Here is a 26,911-nt window from a genome sequence, read left to right as displayed (position 1 = left end):
CACACCTCAACGAAGACCCCGTGTGCCGCAACTAAGACCCTACGCAGCCAAAATAAATAAATAAATAAAGGGGAAAAAAAACCCAAAAAACAATGAAGGCTAATGTGGACTACGGGCTTTCAGTGATTATGATGTGTCAGTGTAGGTTCATCAGTTGTAGCAAATGTACCACTCTGGTGGGGGATATTAATATTGGGGAGGGGGTATGCATGCGTGGGGGAAGGGGAAATCTCTACCTTATGCTCAATATTGCTGTAAAAAATAAAGTCTACAAACTTGCAACTAGAAGACTCATAAGTTCTGGAAATCTAATGCACTGCATTAGTGATTATAGTCAACAATACTGTATCATGTCCTTCAAAGTTGCTAGGAGAGTAGATCTTAAATGTTCTCATCAAAAAAGAAATTATAGGGATTTTCCTGGTGGCGCCGTGGTTAAGAATCCGCCTGCCAATGCAGGGGACACGGGTTCGAGACCTGGTCCGGGAAGATCCCACATGCCGCGGAGCAACTAAGCCCATGCGCCACAACTACTGAAGCCTACGTGCCTAGAGCCCATGCTCTGCAACAAGAGAAGCCACTGCAATGAGAAGCCCGCTCACCGCTACGAAGAGTAGCCCCTGCTCGCTGCAACTAGAGAAAGCCCGCGCACAGCAACGAAGACCCAATGCAGCCAAAAATAAACAAACAAATTATAATTATGTGATGTGAAAGGGTTGTTAGCTAATCCTATGGCGGTAATCATATTGCAATATATAAAGGTATCAAATCAACAGGTTGTACAGCTTAAACTTACACAACGCTATGTCAATTATATCTCAACTTTTAAAAATAGCATTATAGAAAAAAATTAAGTCTATCTTAAAATTCTGTAATTTCAATTTTGAGACGATTAAGAGGAGGATTTTTTAAAAATACATGTTTTCACATTTTTGAAAACATTATAAAATTTTGTATTCTTCTTACCCCACACCCTTTTATATCTTAGGACAGCTCCCCTTTCTTCTTCCCCTCAGAAAACTCTAAAGATTAAAGGTCATGAAGGGCTCTTCGCCCTGGAACCCATGAGAGGAAAAGAACCCCACAGAAGGAAACATCCATGGCACACGCAAGCAACCTAAGGAGGCTAAGGACAGCATACCCCTACCCCAGTTGGATCCCAGCCCAAGGGGCGGACGAAACAGGGACCACACCCCCGCGGGCACGCAGCCTGATTTGCCAATCGCCGCTACTGCAGCTCTGCTCTGTTCTTTGATTGGTTTTAGTGGTGACGCCCCCTCCCGAATGCCTCGCTCGGATTGGCTATTTCTTGGTTCGGACTGGACGGAGGCCAGAGGAGGACAAGAGACTTCTATACGCTATGGAGGGACGATTTGGGTGACATCTGAGACGCAGCCGCACATCAACAAGCGTCCGGGCTCCAGGGACATGGCGGCGGCCTCTGTGGTGTCGGTGCTGCTGGTGGCGACTGAGAGGAACCAGTGGCAGCCAGTCCAGAGCCCGCTGCTGCTGCCGCTGCCGCTGCCGAGGCAACGGTAGGTGGTAGGACGGCTGTGTTTCTGCCCAGGGATGGGGGCGTGGGGTGTTGGCCGGCCTGAGCTGTGAAAGAGTTGCGGAGGTACAGGAGGCTCGGTAGGATCTACTTGTCAGGGGATTCTGCTTTCAGTCCCACCCCTGAGAAGGAGTCCTCCTACACCCAGCGCTTCCCTTTCTTCCCCCTCCCTAGGTTCACTCTTCAGCCCGCCCTTTGCCTTAGTTTTCTCCACTTGTGGGTGGGGGTGGGGGGAATGGAGCTGGGCCTGCCATCCTCCGTGCTCCCCTACCTAATGCGGGCAAGAATAGGGTTGCCAGATTTAGCAATAAAAATACAGGATGCTAGCTAAAATTTAAATTTCAGAAAAACAACACAATTTTTTTTAGTAAAAATATGTCTCTGATATCAAATAAAATTAAAATATAAAACATTTTTTATTTGTCTGAAATTTAACTGGGCGTCCTGTTTTTTATCTGGCAATCCTAGGCAAGAATAACATTTATACACCTCCTAACCATTTACAGTGTCCTTTCATAGCACTCCCTGTATGGGGAGTGTTATAATCCGTGTTCCGATGAAACCCAAAAGGTCTAATCCACTGGTTATGCAACCAGTAAGTAATGGGGCCAGGACACTTTAAAAACCCATTTCAGTTCTGCTGTCCCTCTCAGGTGTGCAATTCAAAGAAAGATTCCTGGGGAGCTCTTATAATTTTTGGAATGAATCTACTTAACAAAAACAAATTTATCTTTCAGAGGGGCTGGAGAGTTGTTTTATATTCAGGTTCTCTGCTGTGGCGTTTACTTTGTATTTGGGAGAAGAAACTGTATTAAACTGTCAAGGTAGTGATTAAGGCAGTGAAGTGTATTCTGGAATGAGACACACCTGGGTTCAAAGCCTAGCTTCGCCACTGACGGCAGTAGGCAAGTTATGTAATCTTTCTGGGCCTCCATTTCCTCTTCTTTAAAATAGAAATGATAATTGTATCCACGTCATAGGATTGTTGTATTAAATTCTTGTCAAGTGCCTGGGACATTGAAATTAGTTAATTTTAACTATGATTAGCCATTATACTTTGACTTTTAGTAAATGTGAATTTTTGGCATAAATCATTAAATAATTAAATATATTTTTAATAGATCTTTATTGGAGTATAATTGTTTCACAATACTGTGTTAGTTTCTGTTGCACAACAAAGGGAATCAGCCATATGCATACACATGTCCCCATATCCCCTCCCTCTTGAGCCTCCCTCCCATCCTCCCTATCCTACCCTTCTAGGTCATCACAAAACATCAAGCCGATCTCCCTGTACTATGCTGCTGCTTCCCACCAGCCAACTATTTTACATTCGGTAGTGTATATATGTCGATGCTACTCTCACTTCACCCCAGCTTTGCCCTCCCACCCCATGTCCTCAAGTCCATTTTCTATGTCTGCCTCTTTATTCCTGCCCTGCAACTAGGTTCATCAGTACCATTTTTTTTTTTTTTAGATTCCATATATATGCTTTAGCATACAGTATTTGTTTTTCTCTTTCTGACTTACTTCACTCTCTATGACAGACTCTAGGTCCATCCACCTCACTACAAATAACTCAATTTCATTTCTTTTCCATGGTATATATGTGCCACATCTTCTTTATCCATTCATCTGTCGATGGAAACTTAGGTTTATTCCATGTCCTGGCTATTGTAAATAGAGCTGCAGTGAACATTGTGGTACATGACTCTTTCTGAATTATGGTTTTCTCAGGGTTTATGCACAGTAGTGGGATTGCTGGGTCATACGGTAGTTCTATTTTTAGTTTTTTAAGGAACCTCCATACTGTTTTCCATAGTGGTTGTATCAGTTTACATTCCCACCAGCAGTGCAAGAGGGTTCCCTTTTCACCACGCCCTTTCCAGCATTTATTGTTTCTAGATTTTTTGTTAATGGCCATTCTGACCGGCGTGAGGTGATATCTCATTTTAGTTTTGATATGCATTTCTCTAATAATTAGTGATGTTGAGCATCTTTTCATGTGCCTCTTGGCCATCTGTATGTCTTCCTTGGTGAAATGTCTATTTAGTTCTTCCACCCATTTTTTAACTGGATTGTTTGGTTTTTTTTAATATTGAGCTCCATGAGCTGTTTGTATATTTTGGAGATTAATCCTTTGTCTGTTGTTTCATTTGCAAATATTTTCTCCCATTCTGAGGGTTGTCTTTTTGTCTTGTTTACGGTTTCCTTTGCTGTGCAAAAGCTTTTAAGTTTAATTAAGTCCCATTTGTTTGTTTTTATTTCCGTTACTCTAGGAGGTGGGTCAAAAAAGATCTTGCTGTGGTTTATGTCAAAGAGTGTTTTTCCTATGTTTTCCTCTAAGAGTATTATAGTGTCTGGTCTTACATTTAGGTCTTTAATCCATTTGGAGTTTATTTTTGTGTATGGTGTTAGGGAGTGTTCTAATTTCATTCTTTTACATGTAGCTGTCCAGTTTTCCCAGCACCACTTATTGAAGAGGCTGTCTTTTCTCCATTGTATATTCTTGCCTCCTTTGTCGTAAATTAGGTGCCCATATGTGCATGGGTTTATCTCTGGGCATTCTATCCTGTACCATTGATCTATATTTCTGTTTTTGTCCCAGTACCATATTGTCTTGATTACTGTAGCTTTGTGGTATAGTTTCAAGTCGGGGAGCCTAATTCCTCCAACTCCGTTTTTCTTTCTCAAGATTGCTTTGTCTATTCGGGGTCTTTTGTGTTTCCATACGAATTGTAAAATTTTTTGTTCTAATTCTGTGCAGCATGCCATTGGTAGTTTGATAGGGATTGTATTGAATCTGTAGATTGCTTTGGGTAGTTTAGTCATTTTCACAATATTGATACTTCCAATCCAAGAACATGGTATATTTCTCCATCTGTTTATGTCATCTTTGATTTCTTTCATCAGTGTTTTATAGTTTTCTGAGTACAAGTCTTTTGCCTCCTTAGGCAGGTTTATTCCTAGGTATTTTATTCTTTTTGTTGCAGTGGTAAATGGGAGTGTTTCCTTAATTTCTCTTTCTGATTTTTCATTGTTGGTGTATAGGAATGCCAGAGATTTCTGTGCATTAATTTTGTATCCTGCAACCTTACCAAATTCATTGATTACTTTGAGTAGTTTTATGGTGGCCTCTTTAGGATTGTCTATGTATAGTATCATGTCATAGGCAAACAGTGACAGTTTTACTTCTTTTCCAATTTGTATTCCTTTTATTACTTTTTCTTCTCTGATTTTTGTGGCTAGGACTTCCAAAGCTATGTTGAATAAGAGTGGCGAGAGTGGACATCCTTGTCTTATTCCTGATCTTAGTGGAAATGCTTTCAGTTTTTCACCATTGAGAATGAAGTTTGCTGTGGGTTTGTCATATATGGCCTTTATTATGTTGAGGTAGATTCCCTCTATGCCCATTTTCTGAAGAGTTTTTATAATAAATAGGTGTTGGATTTTTTCAAAAGCTTTTTTTTGCATCTAGTGAGATGATCATATGGTTTTTAGTCCTTAATTTGTTAATGTGGTGTATCACATTGATTTGCATATATTGAAGAATCCTTGCATCCCTGGGATAAATCCCACTTGATCATGGTGTATGATCCTTTTAATGTGTTGAGGAGGAGGGGGAAAAAAAAAAGTGGGAGGCGGGGGTGGGGGTGGGGTGGGGGGGGAAGGCCTTGGCTGTGGAGGGTGGGGCCTTAGCAAGGGTGAGATTTGGGCAGTGGGGGGGGGGGGCCAATGCTCAGGACCCACAGGGCTGGAAAAGGCCCTGGGGGCTGTGGGACGTGGGGCTTAGGCTCAAGGAACAGAAGGGGCCCAGGTGTGCCCCCCACCCCTGGTCTCAGAGGGTGGGGGACCTCACCTGGGAGCTCAGCAGGCTTCCTGGGCTCCAGTGGGTGGGGCAAACACCCTCCTCTCCTCTCCTGCTCTTCTGGTCTGGGAGGGCCCCTCCCGCCTGCCTCTCCTGATCTCCCTGGTCTCCCTCCTATGCCCAGAGGACCAATGCGGCAGGCTGGGGTGGGGTGGGGTGGGGGGGTGGTGCCCTTGGAGGGCAGGGGACCAGCCTGGGAGCTCAGCAGGTTCCCCGTGCCTGAGTGGGCGGGGCAATCACCCTCCGCTCCTCTCCGGCTTCTCCCGGAGGGCCCCTCCCACCTGCCTCTCCTGATCTCCCCGGCCTCAGGGGCGCCATTCCTGTCTGGCCTCCACTTATCCTCCCCCCTCAGTCCCCCTACCTCCTACCGGTTCACTTTGGGGTTCCTCCCGTCTCCTTGGGCATCAGAGTCTCCCACCAGTGGCCGGCAGGCGCCCTAGTTGTGGGGAGATGCTAACTTCACAGCTTCCCGCACCGCCATCTTGACTCCACCTCCCTAAATATTTTAATTTTAGTTTTAAGTTGAAAAAAGCCAGGTAATTAAGAATATTATGAATATTGTGAATTTCAGTGAAAAGAAATGTACTGTTCAATAATAGTTAAAACAGATATCTTAGACCATAATATACCAATTTTACCAAATCAAATATCTGTAAGCCAGGCTAATATAATAAAATATTTATATGTTAGTCTCAGTAATTGCTCCCCATGTATAATTTTATATGGTTTTCATTGTCATTGTGTTATAAACAGGAAGAAACATTAACAAGCCCCGAGGGAAAGAAAATGACTACAGGGTGAGGGATAAAGCCAGAAAGTAGGTTTATGGTCAGCTGTTCATGGTGAAGTAGACTTAGTATATTTTAAAAACCAAATGTCAAGCTTCGTAGGAGTTTTATATTTCTTTGTATATTGTTTTATTTCCTTAGCATTTACAGTATTAACATAGTTCACTTACAAACTATTCTCTAAAATTCCCCTTGGGAACTTTTCCCAGTTTTTCTCCAAAAAAACTACAAAACTTTTCCACCACCTTGAAGAGAATGTGGAATTATGAAAACTGAAGGTCTAATCTTAGCAACTACTCACTATTACCCACGTGATCGTAAACAAGTCACTTAACATATCTGAGACTTTATCTCTAAAATCATAACTAACGAAAACCTACTCTGTCATCCCCAAGGTTTATATATATATATATATATATATATATATATATATATATTTTTTTTTTTTTTTTGGCCGAGTGGCATGTGGGATCTTAGTTCCCGGACCAGGGATCGAACCCATGCCCCCTGCAGTGGAAGCTTGGAATCTTAACCACTGGACCGCCAAGGAAGTCCCCAAGGTTTATAAATGCTACCAATTATTACTAACTGTTATCCACCAGAGAAAATTTCAACCATAGATGAATCCAACTATTTGTATTCTTGTGCCTGCAGCAAGCCTCCCAGAAGAGCTGGAGAAACTTGCACAGTTGAAAGACTTGGTACTAAAATAAATTCATGGTAGTCAACTTCACCTGGGCTTTCACACTGCACAGCAGGCCCATTGTGTTTCTCTAGCCCCCTCATTCTTCCTTTTTATGCAACTGCTGTTTCAAATCCTCTTCACTTTTTTCAAGCCTGTGACATCCCTAATAAGCCATTTTCAGCAAATGGTCTCAGTGTTAACTGAGAAAATAGAATACCCGAGCTTCTGAGCTTCCTGCCCTCAAAGCTGCCCACCCACCTTCATCTGCAGCCATCCAACTTCCATCGAAGTCTAGTCCCTTTGCCTGTGCTCTGAATCCTTCCCCTCTCACCATCTCAGGGATCTCTACCATCAATTAGCCCTTCTGTCACCTGGATGGTTAACCACTCCCTCTTTACTAAATCCTTCCCACCAGTATTTAAATATTCCGAAGTCTCTTCTTCAGGGAGTAAGTCCCTGTTTTTCCTCCCACCTAACACTCTCTTTCTTTTCCCATTTTTAATCAGTTTTTTAAGAACTGTCTACCCTGAGGTTTCTATTTCTTTACTTCCCATTCTCTTCTCAACCTGTTGTTCTTCTGTCCTCACCCCTCTCCTGAAACTATTCCTGCTAAGGTTACCAATAATTTTCTTGTCCCTAAATCCAGTGGATTGTTGACCTCTTAGCAACATTTAACACCCTAATCCAGTGTTTGGGCAAACTACAGCATGTGAACCAAATCCAGCTTCAGCATGTTTTTATATGGCCTGTGAGCCAAAATATATTTTTAATCTATCTGGCCCTTTACACAAAAAGGTTGCCAACCCATTCTTAGGTCACACCCTCCTTTTAGAATAAATTCTTCTCTTGACTCTTCTCTTTTAAGTAAGTCTAGTTTTCCTTCTATTCTCTCCTCTCTTTCTCAGTCTCTTGCTAGATTACCAGACCCTTAGATGTTGGAACTCCTCAACACTTTATGTTGGAAGTGGGATCTTCTGGATCTCATCTACTCCTATAGCTTTGTTGAAAACCCCCAAATTTCTGTCTCTAACTCAAATTTCTGCTGAACATCATACATGTTGTTCAATTGCCTACTCAACGTCTCCACTTGGTGTGCTACAGATACCCCAAACTCAATATATTTGAAATTTAATTCACAATCCTGTGCTAATCCTGCTTTTCCCTGCAGACTGTCATAACTCAGTAGATTATAACATCATTGCCCACAAAGTTAACGTCAGAAATTTGGGAGTCCTTGAACATCTCTCCCTCTCCCTCCCCTCATTTTGTTCCACCCACATCTAAGTAATCACCAAGTGCTATTAATTCTATTGCCTACATGTTTTTTAATCTAATTAATTCATTCTGCCCAATACCACCACACACTTAGGTCAGAAACACCATCATCTGGTCAAATGCTTTAACCTCCTAAGTGGCATTCCTATTTCTCTAAAAAAACAACAAAAAACAAAACAAAAACAAAAACAAAACAAAACAAAAAAATGGTTTTAATTGAGATATAACTCATATACCATAGAAGTTACCCCAAATTTTACAATTTAGTAGTTTTCAGTATATTCGCAAGGTTCAAACATCTGTGGTATGTGTCTGGTATTTTTGCCATAAGCATCTTTGCTGTAGACATTTTTGCTACATAACCAAATGGTCATAAGGCAATTTTGCCGTAAAAGATAAAATAACTAGTTGACAGTTTGGTTTGATAGTCTGGTTTCAACTGGGTGACAGCTTAGTTTCATTTCTCCATTGACACAGTACTCCTATTTTTATATTACATAAATCTTAGCCCTCATAATGATCTACACAGTGACGAGTAGACATGGTGGTCTTAAAATAGTAGATGATAACAACTGCATATCAACTTGATAGAAAATATGGTGTTAAAACTTAACTGGAAGTGTGAAATAAGAGAGTTTAAAGCCAGATTATATACTATACTAGAAAATGATAAAATATCATTTGCAAATCCTTCAGTGATTTGAAGGTACAGTGTTGAACCCACATTTCCCATAGAACTTTGGAACATTGATTAACAGACTTGTGATAACACGCCAAAAACAAACGGTGTAGAGGCTCCATTATAAACATTCATCCCAGTGTTTGGAAACTGATACTCTCTTAATGAAGGAAGAAATTGTAGCGAAAAAGGAAAAGTGCTATGCCAAATGAGGAGACAGATTGACATGAATTAAAAAATATGTATAAAATAGCATTCTCTTACATCATAGTACACTTATCAAAATCAAGAAATTAATTTTGATGCAATATTATTATCTAATCTGCAGACTTATTAAGATTTAGCCAGTTGTCCAACTGATGTACATTTTACCAAAAGAAAAGCTGGTTTTTTAGTGGTCTAGAGTCTAATCCAGGATCACATGTTGAATTTAGTTGTCATGTCTCTTTGATCTGCCTCATTCTGGAACAAGTCCTCATTTTTTGTCTTTCATGACTTTAATAAGATGAGATGATGAAGTGATTTTTGGTATTCATGATGCATCCACAATAGAGAGCTCTACTTGATACTCAAACACAACAGTAGAGGATGGTGTCAATCACTGAGCATGTAGGCCAGTTTCTTTGGTGAATATCCCCCTTGTCCTCACTAGGGAGCCAGCAAGCTGGTATAGCCACCTTCAGTCACTGATGTAGGGCTTCCCCCAGGGGGACATAAATTCCCAGATGCTTCAGGTTTTACAAAAGTGAAGAACAGCTTATGACTTAGTGTAAAGAACCTTTCTAAAAACTATTGTCCATGCATGCATAGAGTTTTTGGTTTTGTTTCAAATTAAACTAGAACTAGGCTTGCATTTATGGTTTGCAGGGCTGTACTCAGTAGACTAAGAAACTAAAGCTTTCTTTCTTTCAGGATCCATGCACTTTGTGTTATTGTTGTTAAGTTTAAATGCAATTTTGCAACATGAAAACTCAGTATCTGTAATTAGTTGGGAATCTTTGTCATTTGTGATACATCTGTTGCCTGCTGTCTCTTTTCAAAGCTTACTGCTATGTTAGCTATGAAATAAAGCTTTTCTTAGCAAAGCTTTAGGCTTCATTAAGATCAGGGCTGTATAAGTTTCCTATTGGAAAGATATTTATTTTTAAAGTGAATGGTAATCAAGGAATACATATCAGGACAATTTGCCTTGGAGCTGTAAATGTAGAGCTTATTTCATTACTTACATGTCTTACATGTAAAAGAAAAATGTAGGAACTGTTTGTTCTTTAATTGTTTGGTTCTTTAATTATCTAGCTGGTATCTCTAGGAAACTAAGGATCCCAAGTTTGAAAAGGCACAAAAATCTAATTAAAAATGAGTTGCTTATGTATAGCACAGGGAACTCTACTCAGTACCCTGTAATGGCCTATATGGGAAAATAATCTAAAAAAGAGTGGATATATGTATATGTATAACAGATCCACTTTGCTGTACACCTAAAACTAACACAACATTATAAATCAACTATACCCCAATAAAAAAATTTTTTTAAATGAGATGCTTAAAGGGATTTTATCTTGAAGCCGTTTGATTTGTCTGCATTGTAAGCTTGGAAGTGATTCTGTATTGTGCTGCATAAAAACTGTTCGCAGACCAGAATTTTAAACTAAATATGAACAGTTTAGCATTTAGCCATGTGCTTTGAAAGTCATTTGATGGAGCCTTTATTTGTGTAACATAATAATTTAAGCTTTTGACTTTTAGATCCAAAAGGTAGTTCTGGCACTTGGATACTACTACCTTGGAGCAACTTGTCATGCCTGCATTGTGTGGAACCAGTGTTCAAAATAAAATGCAAAAACTTCAGGCTGGTGGAGGAGGGAGCACACAACGTCCTGGTACTCCAGGGAGACCATTTGATATGTTAAATAGAATATATCATTGTAAGTATTGCCATATTTTTCCTAGGGCATTTTTTAACCAGTGATATTTGGGTTATGGGAGGGAAAATAATTATCCTAATTGTTTAAGCCAGTTGCCATGCATGAATATCTAGAGGTGATACTAATACTTTTCTGTAATAGGCTTTATTTTTTAGAACAGTTTTAGGTTTATAGGAAAATTGAGAAGAGAGTTCCCAGCTTCCTATAGCATTAACAACTTACATTAGTATGGCACATTTGTTAAAATTAATGAAACAACACTGACACATTATTATGAACTAAAGTCCAGAATTTATTCAGGTTTCCTTAGTTTTCGCCTAATGTTCTTTTTCTATTCCAGGATCCCAATCAGGATACCACATGACATTTAATTGTCATGTCTCCTTAAGCTCTTCTTGGCTGTAACAGTTATTCAAATATTCCCTTTTTTTGATGACCTTCACCATTTTTTAAAAATTTATTTATTTTATTTATTTATTTTTGGCTGCATTGGGTCTTCATTGCTACGTGCGGGCTTTCTCTAGTTGTGGCGGGCAGGAACTACTCTTCGTTGCGGTGCGCGGACTTCTCATTGCGGCGGCTTCTCTTGTTGTGGAACACAGGCTCTAGGCATGTGGGCTTCAGTAGTTGTGGCACACGGGCTCAGTAGTTGTGGCTCGCGGGCTTTAGAGCGCAGACTCAGTAGTTGTGACGCACGGGCTTAGTTGCTCTGCGGCATGTGGGATCTTCCCGGACCAGGGCTCGAACCCATGTCCCTGCATTAGCAGGCGAATTCTTAACCACTGTGCCACCAGGGAAGCCCGACCTTCACCATTTTGAGAAGCACTGGTCAGATATTTAGTAGGATGCACTTGTGTTGGAATTTGTCTGATGTTTTTCTCAAGATTAGACTGTAGTTATGGGTGTTGAGGAGGAAGACCACAGAGGTAAAGTAACATTTTCATCTCATTCTATCGAAGGTTATTACTGTTGATGTTGACCTTGATCACCTGGCTGAGGTAGAGTTTGTCAGGTTTTTTCACATAAACTTATTCTTCCCCCCTCTCCTTCTGTACTGTAGTCTCTGGAAGGAAGTCTCTATGCACAACCCACTCTTAAGTAAGACTTTTTTTTTTTCGCTTTCCAAAATGGATCAAGATGCTTATTTTGGATGAAGCCAGTAAAAATGTTGAGCCAAAGGATTAAAGGTCAAATCCACGAGACTTACCAGAAATCAAATACAAGGACTCAGGTGTGCATGTGATTTTTCTGCAGCTGGCAGGTTGGGTTCATTGTTACAATATAGCTGTAAAGTGCTGTATTGTCCTTTCCTCTGCCAAAAGCAATTGTGTCCTACAATCTCTGTCTAGCTCAGTTCTGTAGTAAGACAGGGACGCTTGGTCTCAAACATTATTTCTCTAAGTATTATTATGAAAACTGTTATAATTGATATGTCAACATAATTAGTCATTGTCTCTTTTTTAAGGTTGTGTTGCTTTCTGCCTTAATGCCAATTGATATGCTGAAGACCTCAAAAAGTTCCTGAGAAATCCATTTCAAATTCTAGTGAAGAAAGAAGAACTGACCTTTGAAAAGATCAATATCTTATAATAACTTTGAAAGAGGGTAATGTTTTTCTAATTGATATACATAAAAATTATAGCCAGGATTTTTTTTTAACCTCCTTATTTATTTATTTATTTATTTATTTATCTATTTTTGCTGTGTTGGGTCTTCGTTTCTGTGCGAGGGCTTTCTCTAGTTGCGGCGAGCGGGGGCCACTCTTCATCGCGGTGCGCGGGCCTCTCACTATCGCGGCCTCTGTTGTTGTGGAGCACAGGCTCCAGATGCGCAGGCTCAGTAGTTGTGGCTCACGGGCTCAGTTGCTCCGCGGCATGTGGGATCTTCCCAGACCAGGGCTCGAACCCGTGTCCCCTGCATTAGCAGGCAGATTCTCAACCACTGCGCCACCAGGGAAGCCCTAACCTTCTTATTTAAGCTCTGTGCTAAAATTGCAGTAACTAGTATCTGTAGTGTCTTAGTGCTTGTAATAAAGCTGACAGAGTAAACACAAGGAAAAAACAACCATACCAGATAGTAGAAAAACTGCAGGTAACTCCAGGGTATTTTGTTCTAAGATTTGGTACAGAATTTAGGCAGAATTAATAGAATGAATTTCTCTAACTGGTTCCTTCCAGTGGTAGGGATAGAGAAGTCAAATGGCTTTTTATTCTGACTCTGATCTGGATTAACATTCTCCTCTCTGAAATACTGTAGGGAAGGAACTGTATGCTCTTTGTGACATATGAGAGACCGGCCAGTAAACAGGCTGTTCTTTTTCAGAACACAGACAAAGGGTAAACTGGCTCTGAGAAAACGCGTGCCAGGAATTTCAGTTCTGATGTGGCAAGAGCTGTTCTTGCCTAGTATTGCTACTTAAGACACTGTTAATATCTAATTTTTTCCTTAACAAACTGAAGCAGGATCTAGTTACAATGTAGCTGTGAAGTGCCGCGTTGTCTTTGCCTCCTGCTCAAAATAAGACTGTTTCCTTTCCAGCCCTGTCAGCCATGGTGCTGTAGCAGCCAGGGATGCATGGTCTCATACACATGTACCAATTCAAACCCTGACTCAACAAATGACTCCTGAGAGTTAAGGCTTATTAATACTTTGCAGGCGGTGACAGAAAGAAAGAGGCATTACCAAGAGGGAATTCAAATAAGGGACTGATTACTACTGACTTACTGGTATTTAATTTAATTACAATATTTACCTACTAAAAGATGGTTTCGAGGGGAAGATTTTTCATTGTCTTTGTCAGCTCAAGCTACGTGGGGGAATAAAGACCATACTCCAGTGAGCTGTGTGATATATATGCAGTTCATTACTATTTTGTGCCCTGAAAGATTGTATAGAAGTTGCTTTTTGAATCAGAATTTGAATAGATATTATCATATCTCAGGCTCATGATTTTTAGGTACAACTAATGTCTATGGTTATAAACTATGATTTGCCCACTACTTATGAAAACTATATTTTCAGTTGAGTATTTGTCATCTTCATTGAATTACTTGCTTTTATTCTGGAAAAATAAATTCATGTGTTGCTTTTCAAGTATGATTTTGTCAGCCAGACAACCTTGAATCAGGAAATGTAGTAACATGTAAGTCGTATTTAAATTGTACTTGGAAATATTCGTGGTTAAACAGAACACAGTGGGAAAACAATGTGAAATGTAGCCCAGATTTTGGACACTATAGAGTAGATATTCAAAGGGAAAATCAATAATGCTGTTAGATCTGGTTGTCTTAACTTACACATGAGTCTTTTTTTTTTTTTTAAAGTCGTGTTGTTCATGTCTTGTGCTTTCTTGGTGATTCCTCTATAATTAAGATTTTTCTCAGCATTTTCTGGTAGCAATTTATATTGACCCTGGCTTAGTTACAGTAGCTTTATCACTAAATAAATTGAATTATGTCTTGCTACTAATATAAAAATAACTTTGTCAAAAAATATAGTAGTTGGTAAGAATAGATAATGAGGTGATGCTCAGAAATGGCACTGGCCTGATTTAGGACATAGATTCATAAGTGAAGCAGCATGTTGTTTGGTTAAAGAGCAAGTCGGTATTTTCATATTTGTTTTCCTCTTGTACTGGTTATTTGGTATTTTAAGTTGCTCCAGCCAAGACATTTTTGATTGGTTCTATCATCTGTTTTAGTAGAAAGCTGTGGTGGTAAACATATCTCAGGCATCTGTGCTACAGTGTATGAGGTGACCTGAGCAGAAAGCAGTGATAAATATGGGTTACCATAATAAATTTTTAGAGGTTTCCCCCACACTGGAAAAAGTTTTAAGTCCTGGATCAGATCTGTCCAATAGAACTTTCTGTAGTGAGGGAAATGTTTTATATCTGCCCTGCCCAACACAGTAGTGGCAGGCCACATGCGGCTACTGAAATATGATTAATGCAACTGAGGAGCTAAATTTTCTATTTTATTTAATTCTAGTTTAAATAGCCACATGTAGCTAGTGGCTATTGCATTGGACAGCATAGTCCTAAACAATAGTTAACATTCCAGAGTTTACATTTTCAGTTTAGAGTTCCAAAAGTGTGTCAAAATGGATTACACAGCTGTTGCTTTTGTTTCATCCCTGGTATTTATGTTTGTCCCAGGCTGACACCTGCTCTTGGCCCACCTCGGTAGGGGCTTTAATTTCACTACCCCAAACACAATACTGTCATCTGCTCTGTAAGTAATAACACTCAAGCCACCTGATAGAATCTGATCTTGCAACTGGAAGAATCTTTTTGAACTAACTACAAAAGATATCTTTTCTTTTTCTCTAGATATTGTGACTAGGATCTAGTGCTCCAATTAGAAGTCCTCTAAGTATAATCTTGGCAAATAAACAGCCACTGACGGTTAACAAGTAGCTCATATCATTAGTACTTTATGTAGTACTTGATAAGTGATATTCTGATTAATAGTTTTTCTTTTGTTCAGAATTGGCAGCAGGAGTCAATTTGGGAGGAAGGCTGTGGCCATAAACATTGAAGAAGACAAGAAGATTCCTTGTGACACTGAGCCTTTCTGCCATACTACACTGGAGGAAATGCCAATGAATGTGGCTGACCTAATTTAATTCCTGGGATGAAATGATTTTGAATGTAGTGCTTGCTGTTGGTGAATAGGCAATCACAAGGTGCACTGTGCTTCTTTTGGGGGAAATATTTGAAGCTTTGTCTCAATGCTCATAGCAGATCAAAAATATAGATTTTGATAGCAAAGCAACTTCAGCCATGAGCTCATGTGAGGAAAGTCATTGGCTTTATCCTCTTTAGAATTAAACTGTTGGGGTGGCTATAAAAGATGGGCTTGTACCCAATTGAAAAATGGGCAGAAGACCTAAATATACATTTCTCCAAAGAAGACATACAGATGGCCAACAGGCAAATGAAAAAAGTTTCAACATTGCTAATTATCAGAGAAATGCAAATCAAAACTACAATGAGATACTGCCTCACACCAGTCAGAATAGCCAACATTAAAAAGTCTACAAATAGCATATGCTGGAGAGGGTGTGGAGAAGAGGGAACCCTCTTACACTGTTGGCGGAAATGTAAATTGGTGCAGCCACTATGGAGAACAGTATGGAGGTTCCTCAAGAAACTAAAAATAGAATTACCATATGATCCAGCAATCCCACTCCTGGGCATATATCCAGATAAAACTATAATTCAAAAAGATACATGCACCCCTATGGTCATAGCAACACTATTCACAATAGCCAAGACATGGAAACCACCTAAATGTCCACCTAGAGACGAATGGATAAAGAAGATGTGGTACATATAATACAATGGAATACTACTCAGCCATAAAAAAGAATGAAATAATGCCATTTGCAGCAACATGGATGGAACTGGAGATTATCATACTAAGCGAAGAAGTCAGAAAGAGAAGGAAAAATACCATACGATATCACTTATATGTGGAATCTAAAATATGACACAAATGAACCTACCTACGAAACAGAAACAGACTCACAGACATAGAGAACAGATCTGTGTTTGCCAAGGCAGTGGGGGTGGGGAGAGGAGCGATGGAGTGGGAGTTTGGGGTTAGCAGATGCAAACTATTATATACAGGATGGATAAACAACGAGGTCCTACTGTATAGCACAGGGAACTATATTCAACATCTTGTGATAAAACATAATGGAAAAGACTATGAAAAAGAATACATATATATGTATAACTGAATCACTTTGCTGTAGAGCAGAAATTAACTCAACATTGTAAATCAACTATACTTCAATTTAAAAAAAAGATGGGGTTGTAAATCTTTCTTAGAATTTTATCTCCTAGTTCTCTACACATGGTTATATTGAGTGTTCACTATCATTTAATAATATACTTGTTGACTGAAAGATACATGCTATATAAAAGCAGCCTATTATATTAAACTAGTATATCTGCTGTTATTGTGTTAGTCACTAGACTGAATGAAACTAACTTTAAAATGATTTTTTCAGAAAATATTTGAATTTATTTTTTTTGGTATCGTTTTTATTCAGTAAGGCATTTTATTAGTGGTAAGTGTAAACTAGAGTCTTTTGCTAAACACCAGCAACAATCATGTCCTACAGTTAAATCTCAGAAAAATTGCTGTATTGTATATTGAATTTTCAATAAATTAAAATGAAGTCTTTTTTCTTTAAAGTTGTTTGGTCCTTATTCCTTAAAGATCTGTACTTCTTGCCATAACTCCATATTTGCAAAGGAAAAGGTTAAAACAGCACTGTAGTAAATATTTTACTCTAATTGTAAAATTACAAAGGACACAACGTGGCTTTTCATTAAAAGTTTTAATAGTTCCAAGTTAGCTGCTACATGGCAGTAGCACAAAGACTGATCAACTGCAGATTTCATCAGTACTATCTACTAAGCATTATCTGCTTCTTTGAGAAAAAAGAAGCATTAGAATGTAAGATTCCTCCCTCTTCTGGTATGGCAAACATTTCCCTGTATATGCCATGTAGCTACTCAACAGCAAATTTTTTGTTAATAAGCAGTAAATTTCTTTTTCCATAACAATAACATGGAGTTGCTATAGTAGATTCCATTACAGAAGGAATGAGTATGATCCTTGTTTTCTCCTTCTCACAAATTACTTATTAAGCAATCTTTTTCTTGACCACAGTTTATAATTTGTCAAAAGAACAATGCTGACAGACGGTGACTATTCCACCAGTTGCTTTGATTGGTATCAGATAGGAAAAAAAATATGGTAATGAATTTCTAGGGAAAAGCAGCACCCTTGTCCTTTCTCAGTCCTAGAACTGATGCTTGCCACTGTCTACTGGAAAATAATGCACAGTGTAAGAGCAGTGAGTTTCAGTTTTATTCAGGGACCTTACTGAGGACTATAGCCTGGGCTATAGCCCAGAGCTTTTCAGATAGCTCTGAGGAACTGCTCTGAAGAGGTAGGGATTGGGGGAGCCAGTATATATATGATTTTTTTGGCTGGGAAATACACGTAGTCAAGCATATATATTGGTAAAAGATTACTGCTAATCACATATACAGAAAAACCCCAGATATCTCAAGATAATTATTTTTGTGCTTATCTATATATGGGAAGATGCAAGAATCTGGGGTCATCGAAATTCTTCCTTACATATGCATCTTAACTACCTAGGGGCCCATATATCCAAAAAACAAAACGCTTCATCCTGAATTCCTTTCAGGGTGTAACATCCTTTGTTTACACAACTTATCATAAAACTGCTGATGTGGCAAATAAGACAAATGCCAGAATCCTTGGAAGTATCAAATGAATTAAAAGTCACCACTGTCTTCAGTAAGTAAATTTTTGAAAGGAGATCCTAAAGAATGAGATGTAGAGGATGGCATCTACCTTAACATCTGTTCCCTACAACGACTGGAAGGCAGGTGGAGAGAACAACATAAAGATTAGACAAAACCCAACAAACATAACATGTTGTATTAGGGAAAGGCATAAATAACTACAGAATTTACCAAAAGGCCTGCACAGCCCTGCTTAATAATGTGGATTTTATTCAGAATCAGAGTCAACCATTATCTCCATCTACAGACACCTTTGATTACTTTCTTGAACTCAATAGCTTCCTCCACAACACTTCTGCCACCAGGGCCCCACTCACTTTTCTCCCTCCTATGTATGTGGCCCTCTGCTATGCTCTTGTCACTCTTCTTAGGCTTCCTGTGTGCTCCTTCAAGCATTAGACCAACCACTCCCTGGATGTTTTCAGTCTGATGACTCTGGCACTACAATATGTTCAAAACCAAACTTATCATATTTCTCCAATAATGCTTAGCTCATTACTTTGTACCTCCTTCTCTTATCTAGACTTTGGCAGTGGTCTCCAAATTCGCCTCCCTGCCCTTGGTCTTGCTTTATCCAATCCATTTACCACTCAGCCCCCAGAGTGACCTCATAAAAATATAAATTATTCAATAGCTTTCATTTTTGCCTGGGATAAAGTCCAAAGTCAATAGCTTTCCTGCCTTTGATGTTGCATCTAAAAAGTTATCACCAAACCCAAAGTCATCAAGATTTTCTCCTATGTTATTTTCCAGGAGTTTTATAGTTTTGTGTTTTATATTTCAGTCTGTAATCCATTTTGAGTTAATTTTTCTGATAGGTATAAGGTCTAGATTCATTTCTTTCCATGTGATGTCCAATTGTTCCAGCACCATTTGTTGAAAAGACTATCTTTTCTCCATTGCATTGCCTTTGCTCCTTTGTCAAAGATCAGATCAATATAGTTGACTATATGTAGCTCTATTCCTGGGCTTTTGTAAGGGAAACTATTTTTCTCCTCTACTCTCAAAACTCTACTCACAGAATACTTCACTTCTAGGCACTTCCAAGTCATCAGATGTTGGGTTTTTTCAGTCTCCATACATGATTTCACATCCGATTCTTCAGCATGCCTGCCATAGTCTGTTTGCAGTGATGTAACAAAATACCACAGACTGGGTGGCTTATAAACAACAGAAATTTATGGCTCACAGTTCTGGAGGCTGGAAGTCTGAAATCAGGGTGCCAGCATGGTCAAGTGAGGACCCTATTCCTGGTCGAAGACTTCTAATTGTATCCTCACATAGCAGACGGGAAAAGAGAGCTCTCTTGGGCCTCTCCTATAAGGGCACTAATCCCATTCATGAGGGCTCCATCCTCGGGACCTAACCAAAAGGCCCCAGCTACTCATACCATCACATGGGGCTTTAGGATTACAACATAGGAATTTTAGGGAGACACAAACATTCAAACCATAGCAATGCCCAATCCCCAATTCTTTTCTATCTATTGTGCAGAATGTACTGTTTTGGTTATTAAATTTCCTAATCCAATTGTAATAGTCCTTCCATCTGTCATTAAAATAACACAATCATTTAGCCTTCCTTTAAGGTGATGTCTACATCATGCCGGATTTGGTATGGTCATCGTTCTCATGATCATTATCTGAACTCTTAGCAAATACTGTCACAACATTCATAGTGTCGAAATTAAACTAACACTATCTCAACACAAAGCACAATTGTCAATCTACAGGCCAAGTCAAAGACAACTGCTAACACTGACACTCCAAATACGTTTAGGTTGTACACTTCAGGTGCATCACTTAGAGTAATGCACAAATAGATAATCAATTATTGTGACTGCAAATCATGATTACCAACATCAGCAGCAAGGAACAACAACAACAAAAAAACAACAGCAACCCTGGAAGACATAGTCTATGCCATATCCATTCAATACTAAAAATAATGTCACTTTCAGCTATTTGGGCATCTGCCACATGGACTTATACTTTTTCCCCAACCTTCAGCATTCATTGTCTAAAACTGGGATTTTTTGTGTACCGGCTTCCGGGAATGCAGGACTTTCAGTGCTAACTCAACAGTCCTGGGCAAATCAGAACAGTTGGTCACTGTCCTCAGTTCAGTATAGTTAGGAAGTTTTAAAACCAAACCCTCCCATCCACAGCAACTTCAATTGTTTAGCCACTGTTTACATAAACCATAACTAAACCCCACTGATAGGGTTGTTGTGATGAGGGGAAGACCTAGGAAAGGTAAATCCTCTTTTAGAGTGCCCAGTTTCTCTTTCATAATAAAAGAACACCCCAACTCCTCCAAATTGAATATAGTCGCTCATGGCCTTTCCCAATCAAAAGCAAAAGCATCTCCATGTGTTATATATTGGTTTGATATGATTTCAAACCCACTTGTTTATGACTTAAGTTGTTTTAATACACTTGTTTATGACAAAGACAAACAAACAAAAAGGAAGTTGTTTTCAGATGTAAAGTTGCTTCCACATAAGAATGAAATAAGCTGTGTCAGGATGTCATTATCTCATCTGTGGGGTTAATAAGCACTCAGAGCTCAGCTGCTGAGAGGATGAGCTGGGGGATTATCAGTAAAAACACATGAAGAAGCAACTAGGATGAGGGGACATTTAGACTATAAATACCCAGAATGTGTAGGGACAATCCGAGAGTTTCGGTTTGGGCAAAGCTAACCTTTGCTGATCTAGCTGTCTGAAGACTGTCAACAAAAAACTAGTTGAGTCAACCAAAAAAAATGGAGTTTTATTTGAGCCAACTTGAGGATTATAACCTGGGAGATATTCTTTCAGAAAGCTCTAAGGACTGATTGTTCCCCGTTAGAAGTCAAACACAGTTAAATACTTTTAGAAACAAAGGGTTATATATCAGAGTAATATATTGATAGTTTACATAGTCTAGATCTGCACATACAAGGTGATTAGTGGGTGATCGTGACCCCTTACAGGAAAAGGAAAGGAATATTTTCTCCTAAGGAGTTACCTTGCTGGCACTGGGAGAAAATTGCTCTTTTTGGTCCAGCAGGCATTCTTTTGTCTTCTAAGGAGATCTGGTTAATGTATGGTGCAGATGCACAATGCACACTAAAGGGAGGGGCTAGCGGCAGAAAGGGGCAGGGAGAGAATTTTATGTTTGAAATTTTTTTTCTTGTCCTGCCTTAAAATAATTTTATTTCACCAAGACCTTGGGACATTGGCTCCTGCAGTGGTAAAGGTGACACTTACTGGTGGTAGCAAAAAGCCTGCAGCGCCCCACCAGGATCTTCCAGCAGCTTATACCCTCGCCCTCGTTCCCTAGCAACCTGCTATAGCAACAGGGAACTTTTCACTTTCGGTTTGCTAGCAGCTGGACCTCAGCTCCTGATTGGTTAAGCCCACTCTCCCGAGAACCAACCTCAGAGAAAAGGTACACCTCAACCGAAATTGGACTTTGTCATCTCCCCTCGCCTGCAACAATAGTGTAATTAATCTATCATGTCTTTGTAGTGTTATTTCTTTATTGCCTTATTAAGAGACATTATCCTGTATGCCATTGGCTTGTGAAATTATAAGTCCCATAGTGAACTTGTGTTAATTAAACTATTGGTAAAGACAATATCAGTCTCTGAGCTTAATTTGCTGTTCCCAAAACAAAACACCATGATCTAAATTCATTCATTACAACTGAACAACATTGCCCCAGCCCTGGCTTTGCTGTTGGAGGCCACACAGAGGTGATGGAGGCCCACCCTTCCAGTTCACACAGAGTCATAAAGCTTCCCTAAAGCACATCCTCGGAGGCAGAGTCAAGACGGCGGTGTGAGAAGACGTGGAGTTAGAGTCTCCCCACAACTAGGGCACCTGCCAGCCGCTGGTGGGGGACTCTGACGCCCAAGGAGACGGGAGGAACCCCAAAGTGAACTGGTAGGATGTAGGGGGACTGAGGGGGGAAGAGAAGTGGAGACCAGACAGGATCCACGCCCCTGAGGCCAGGGAGATCAGGAGAGCAAGTGGGAGGGGCCCTCCGGGAGGAGCAGAAAAAGAGCGGAGGGTGATTGCCCCACTCACTCAGGCCAGGGGAGCCTGCTGAGCTCCCAGGCCAGTCCCCTGCCCTCCAAAGCCCCCTCCAGGCACGTGGGTCCTTGAGGGCATAGGAGGGAGTCCTCGGAGGTCAGGAGAGGCAGGCGCGAGGGGCCCTCCCAGACCCGAGGAGCAGGAGAGGAGAGGAAGGCGTTTGCCCCGCCCACTCGAGCCCAGAAAGCCTGCTGGACTCCCAGGTGAGGTCCCCTGTCCTCTGAGACCAGGGGTGAGGGGCACGCCTGAGCCCCTTCTGTTCCTTGAGCCTAAGCCCCACCCTCCACAGCCCCCTGGGCCTTTTCCAGCCCTGTGGGTCCTAAGCATAGGCCCCACTCACCACCCAAACCTCGCCCTTGCTTAGGCCCCGCTCTCCACAGCCAAGGCCTTCCCCCCTTCCTTTGTTTTTTTTTTTTTCTTTATCCTCCTCTTTTTTATTATTGTGGTACTGATGTACCTTCCAGTTGTTGATTCATCTATATTTTTATTTTTATATTCTTCCTAACATATCTGTTAGTTTCCTAATCTAATTTTATTTTTTACTTTGTTATTTTTCTCTTTTTTTTTTTTGCTGCCCCAGGCGGCTTGGGGGATCTTGGTTCACAAGCCTGGGGTCAGGCCGAAGCTCCTGCAGTGAGAGCTCCAAGTCCGAAACACTGGACTAACAGAGAACCTCAGACCCCAGGGAATATTCATCAGAGTGAGGTCTCACAGAGTTCCTCATCTCAGCACCAAGATCCAGCTCTACCCAAATGCCTACAAAACCCAGTGTTGGAAGCCTCAGGCCAAACAACCAGTAAGACAGGAACACAATCACACTCATTAAAAAAAAAAAAAAAAATGAGATGGCAAAAAAATATGTCACAGATGAAGGAGCAAGGTAAAAACCTACAAGACCAAATAAATGAAGAGGAAATAGGCAATCTACCTGAAAAAGAATTCAGAGTAATGATAGTAAAGATGATCCAGAATCTCGGAAATAAAATGGAGGCACAGATTGAGAAAATACAAGAAATGTTTAACAAAGATCTAGAAGAACTAAAGAACAAACAGAGATGAACAATACAATAATTGAAATGAAAAATACACTAGAAGGAATCAATAACAGAATAACTGAGGCAGAAGAATGAATAAGTGAGCTGGAAGACAAAATGGTGGAAATAACTGCCAAGGAGCAGAATAAAGAAAAAAGAATGAAAAGAATTGAAGACAATCTCAGAGACCTCTGGGACAACACTAAAAGCACCAACATTTGAATTATAGGGGTCCCAGAAGAAGAAGAGAAAAAGAAAGGGTCTGAGAAAATATTTGAAGATATTATAGTCCAAAACTTCCCTAAGTTGGGAAAAGAAATAGTCACCCAAGTCCAGGAAGCACAAAGAGTCCCATACAGGATAAACCCTAGGAAAAACACAACAAGACACATATTAATTAATCAAACTAACAAAAATTAAATTGAAAGAAAAAATATTAAAAGCAGCAAGGGAAAAACAAAAAATAACATACAAAGGAATCCCCATAAGGTTATCAGCTGATTTTTCAGCAGAAACTCAGCAGGCCAGAAGGGAGTGGCAGGCTATACTTAAAATGATGAAAGAGAAAAACCTACAACCAAGATTACTCTACCCAGTAAGGATCTCATTCGGATTTGATGGAAAAGTCAAAAGCTTTTCAGACAAGCAAAAGCTAAGAGAATTCAGCACCACCAAACCAGCTTTACAACAAATGCTAAAGGAACTTCTCTAAGTGGGAAACACAAGAGAAGAAAAAGACCCACAAAAACAAACCCAAAACAATTAAGAAAATAGTAATAGGAACATACATATCGATAATAGCCTTGAATGTAAATGGATTAAATGCCCCAAACCAAAAGACACAGACTGGCTAAATGGATACAAAAACAAGACCCATATATATGCTGTCTACAAGAGAACCACTTCAGACCTAGGGACACATACAGACTGAAAGTGAAGGGATGGAAACAGATGTTCCATGCGAACGGAAATCAAAAGAAAGCTGCAGTAGCAATACTCATATCAGATAAAATAGACTTTAAAATAAAGACTGTGGGATGTCCCTGGTGGCGCAGTGGTTAAGAATCCACCTGCCAATGCAGGGAACACGGGTTCGAGCCCTGGTCCAGGAAGATCCCACATGCCATGGAGCAACTAAGCCCATGTGCCACAACTACTGAGCCTGCATGCCACAACTACTGAAGCCCACGTGCCTAGAGCCTGTGCTCCACAACAAGAGAATCCACTGCAATGAGAAGCCCGAGCACCACAACAAAGAGTAGCCCCCACTCGCCTCAACTAGAGAAAGCCCGAGTGCAGCAATGAAGACCCAACACAGTCAAAAATAAATAAATAAATATTTTTATAAATAAATAAATAAATAATAAAATAAAGACTGTTACAAGAGGTAAGGAGGGACACTACATAAAGATCAAAAGATCAATCCAAGAAGAAGATATAACAATTATAAATGTCTATGCACTCAATATAGGAGCACCTCAATACATAAGGCAAATGCTAACAACCAAGAAAGGAGAAATCAACAGTAACACAATAATAGTAGGGAACTTTAACACCCCACTTATACCAATGGATAGATCATCCACAGAAAATAAATAAGGAAACACAAGCTTTAAATGACACAATAGACCAGATAGATCTAATTGATATTTATAGAACATTCCACCCAAAAGTGGCAGAATACACTTTCTTCTCAAGTGCACATGGAACATTCTCCAGGATAGATCACATCTTGGGTCACAAATCAAGCCTCGGAAAATTTAAGAAAACTGAAATCATATCAAGTATCTTTTCTGACCACAACGCTATGAGATTGGAAAGAAATAACAGGAAAAAAACTATAAAAAACAAAAATTCATGGAGGCTAAACAGTGCGGTACTAAATAACCAAGAGCTCACTGAAGAAATCAAAGAAGAAATTTAAAAATACATAGAAACAAATGACAACAAAAACACGATGACCCAAAACCTGTGGGACGCAGCAAAAGCAGTTCTAAGAGGGAAGTTTATAGCAATACAATCTCACCTCAAGAAACAAGAAAAATCTCAAATAAACAACCTAACCCAACACTTAAAACAGCTAGAGAAAGAATAATATAGAAAACCCAAAGTCAGTAAAAAGATAGAAATCATAAAGATCAGGGCAGAAATAAATGAAATAGAAATGAAGAAAACAATAGCAAAGATCAATAAAACTAAAAGCTGGTTCTTTGAGAAGATAAACAAAATTGATAAACCCTTAGCCAGACTCATCAAGAAAAAAAAGGGAGAGAATGCAAATCAATAAAATTAGAAATGAAAAAGGAGAAATCATAACTGACACTGCAGAAATACAAAGGATTATAAGAGACTATTGCAAACAACTATATGCCAATAAAATGGACAACCATGAAGAAGTGGACAAATTCTTGGAAAGTTACAATTTTTCAAGACTGAACCAGGAAGAATTAGAAAATATAAATAGACCTATCACAAGTAATGAAATTGAAACTATAATTAAAAATCTTCCCACAAACAAAAGTCCAGGACCAGATAGCTTCACAGGTGAATTCTATCAAACATTTAGAGAAGAGCTAACACCCATCCTTCTCAAACTCTTCCAAAAAATTGCAGAGGGAGAAACACTCCCAAATTCAGTCTACAAAGCCACCATCACCCTGATACCAAAACCAGAAAAAGACGTCACAAAAAAGAAAATTATAGACCAATATCATTGATGAACATAGATGCAAAAATCCTAAACAAAATACTAGCAAACAGAATCCAACAGCACATTAAAAGGATCATACACCATGATCAAGTGGGATTTATCCCAGGGATGCAAGGATTCTTCAATATATGCAAATCAATCAATGTGATACACCACATTAACAAATTAAGGAATAAAAACCATATGATCATCTCAATAGATGCAGAAAAAGGTTTGACAACATTCAACACCCATTTATTATAAACACTCTCCAGAAAATGGGCATAGAGGGAACCTACCTCAACATAAGAAAGGCCATATATGACAAACCCACAGCAAGCATCATACTCAATGGTGAAAAACTGAAAGCATTTCCACTAAGATCAGGAACAAGGCAAGGATGTCCACTCGGCTACTCTTATTCAACATAGTTTTGGAAGTCCTAGCCACAGCAATCAGAGAAGAAAAAGAAATAAAAGGAATACAAATTGGAAAAGAAGAAGTAAAACTGTCACTGTTTGCTGATGACCTAATGCTATATATAGAAAATCCTAAAGATGCCACCAGAAAACTATTCGAACTAATCAATGAATTTGGTAAGGTTGCAGGATACAAAATTAATACACAGAAATCTCTTGCATTCCTATACACTAATGATGAAAACTCAGAAAGAGAAATTAAGGAAACACTCCCATTTACCACTGCAACAAAAAGAATAAAATACCTAGGAATAAACCTACCTAGGGAGACAAAAGACCTGTATGCAGAAAACTATAAGACACTGATGAAAGAAATTAAAGATGATACCAACAGATGGAGAGATATACCATGTTCTTGGACTGGAAGAATCAATATTATGAAAATGACTATACTACCCAAAGCAATCTACAGATTCAATGCAATGCCTATCAAATTACCAATGGCATTTTTTTACGGAACTAGAACAAAAAAATCTTAAAATTTGTATGGAGACACAAAAGA

The 26,911-nt window shown here is 39.5% G+C and overlaps 1 long non-coding RNA gene across 1 annotated transcript; it reads left to right on the top strand.

The window, feature by feature from the left end:
- The first annotated feature begins 679 nt into the window (after positions 1–679).
- Positions 680–16,977, top strand: LOC309629780. Its single transcript, XR_014245214.1, has 4 exons — positions 680–1,535; positions 10,594–10,772; positions 12,238–12,377; positions 15,260–16,977. It is a non-coding gene; the product is annotated as an uncharacterized lncRNA (long non-coding RNA).
- The last annotated feature ends 9,934 nt before the right edge of the window (positions 16,978–26,911 follow it).

Source organism: Balaenoptera borealis (assembly GCF_965194805.1).
Source record: "Balaenoptera borealis genome assembly, chromosome: 5".
NCBI lineage: Eukaryota > Metazoa > Chordata > Mammalia > Artiodactyla > Balaenopteridae > Balaenoptera > Balaenoptera borealis.
The sequence above is the reverse complement of the archived record's forward strand: the minus strand, read 5'-3'. Positions and strand labels throughout refer to the sequence as shown.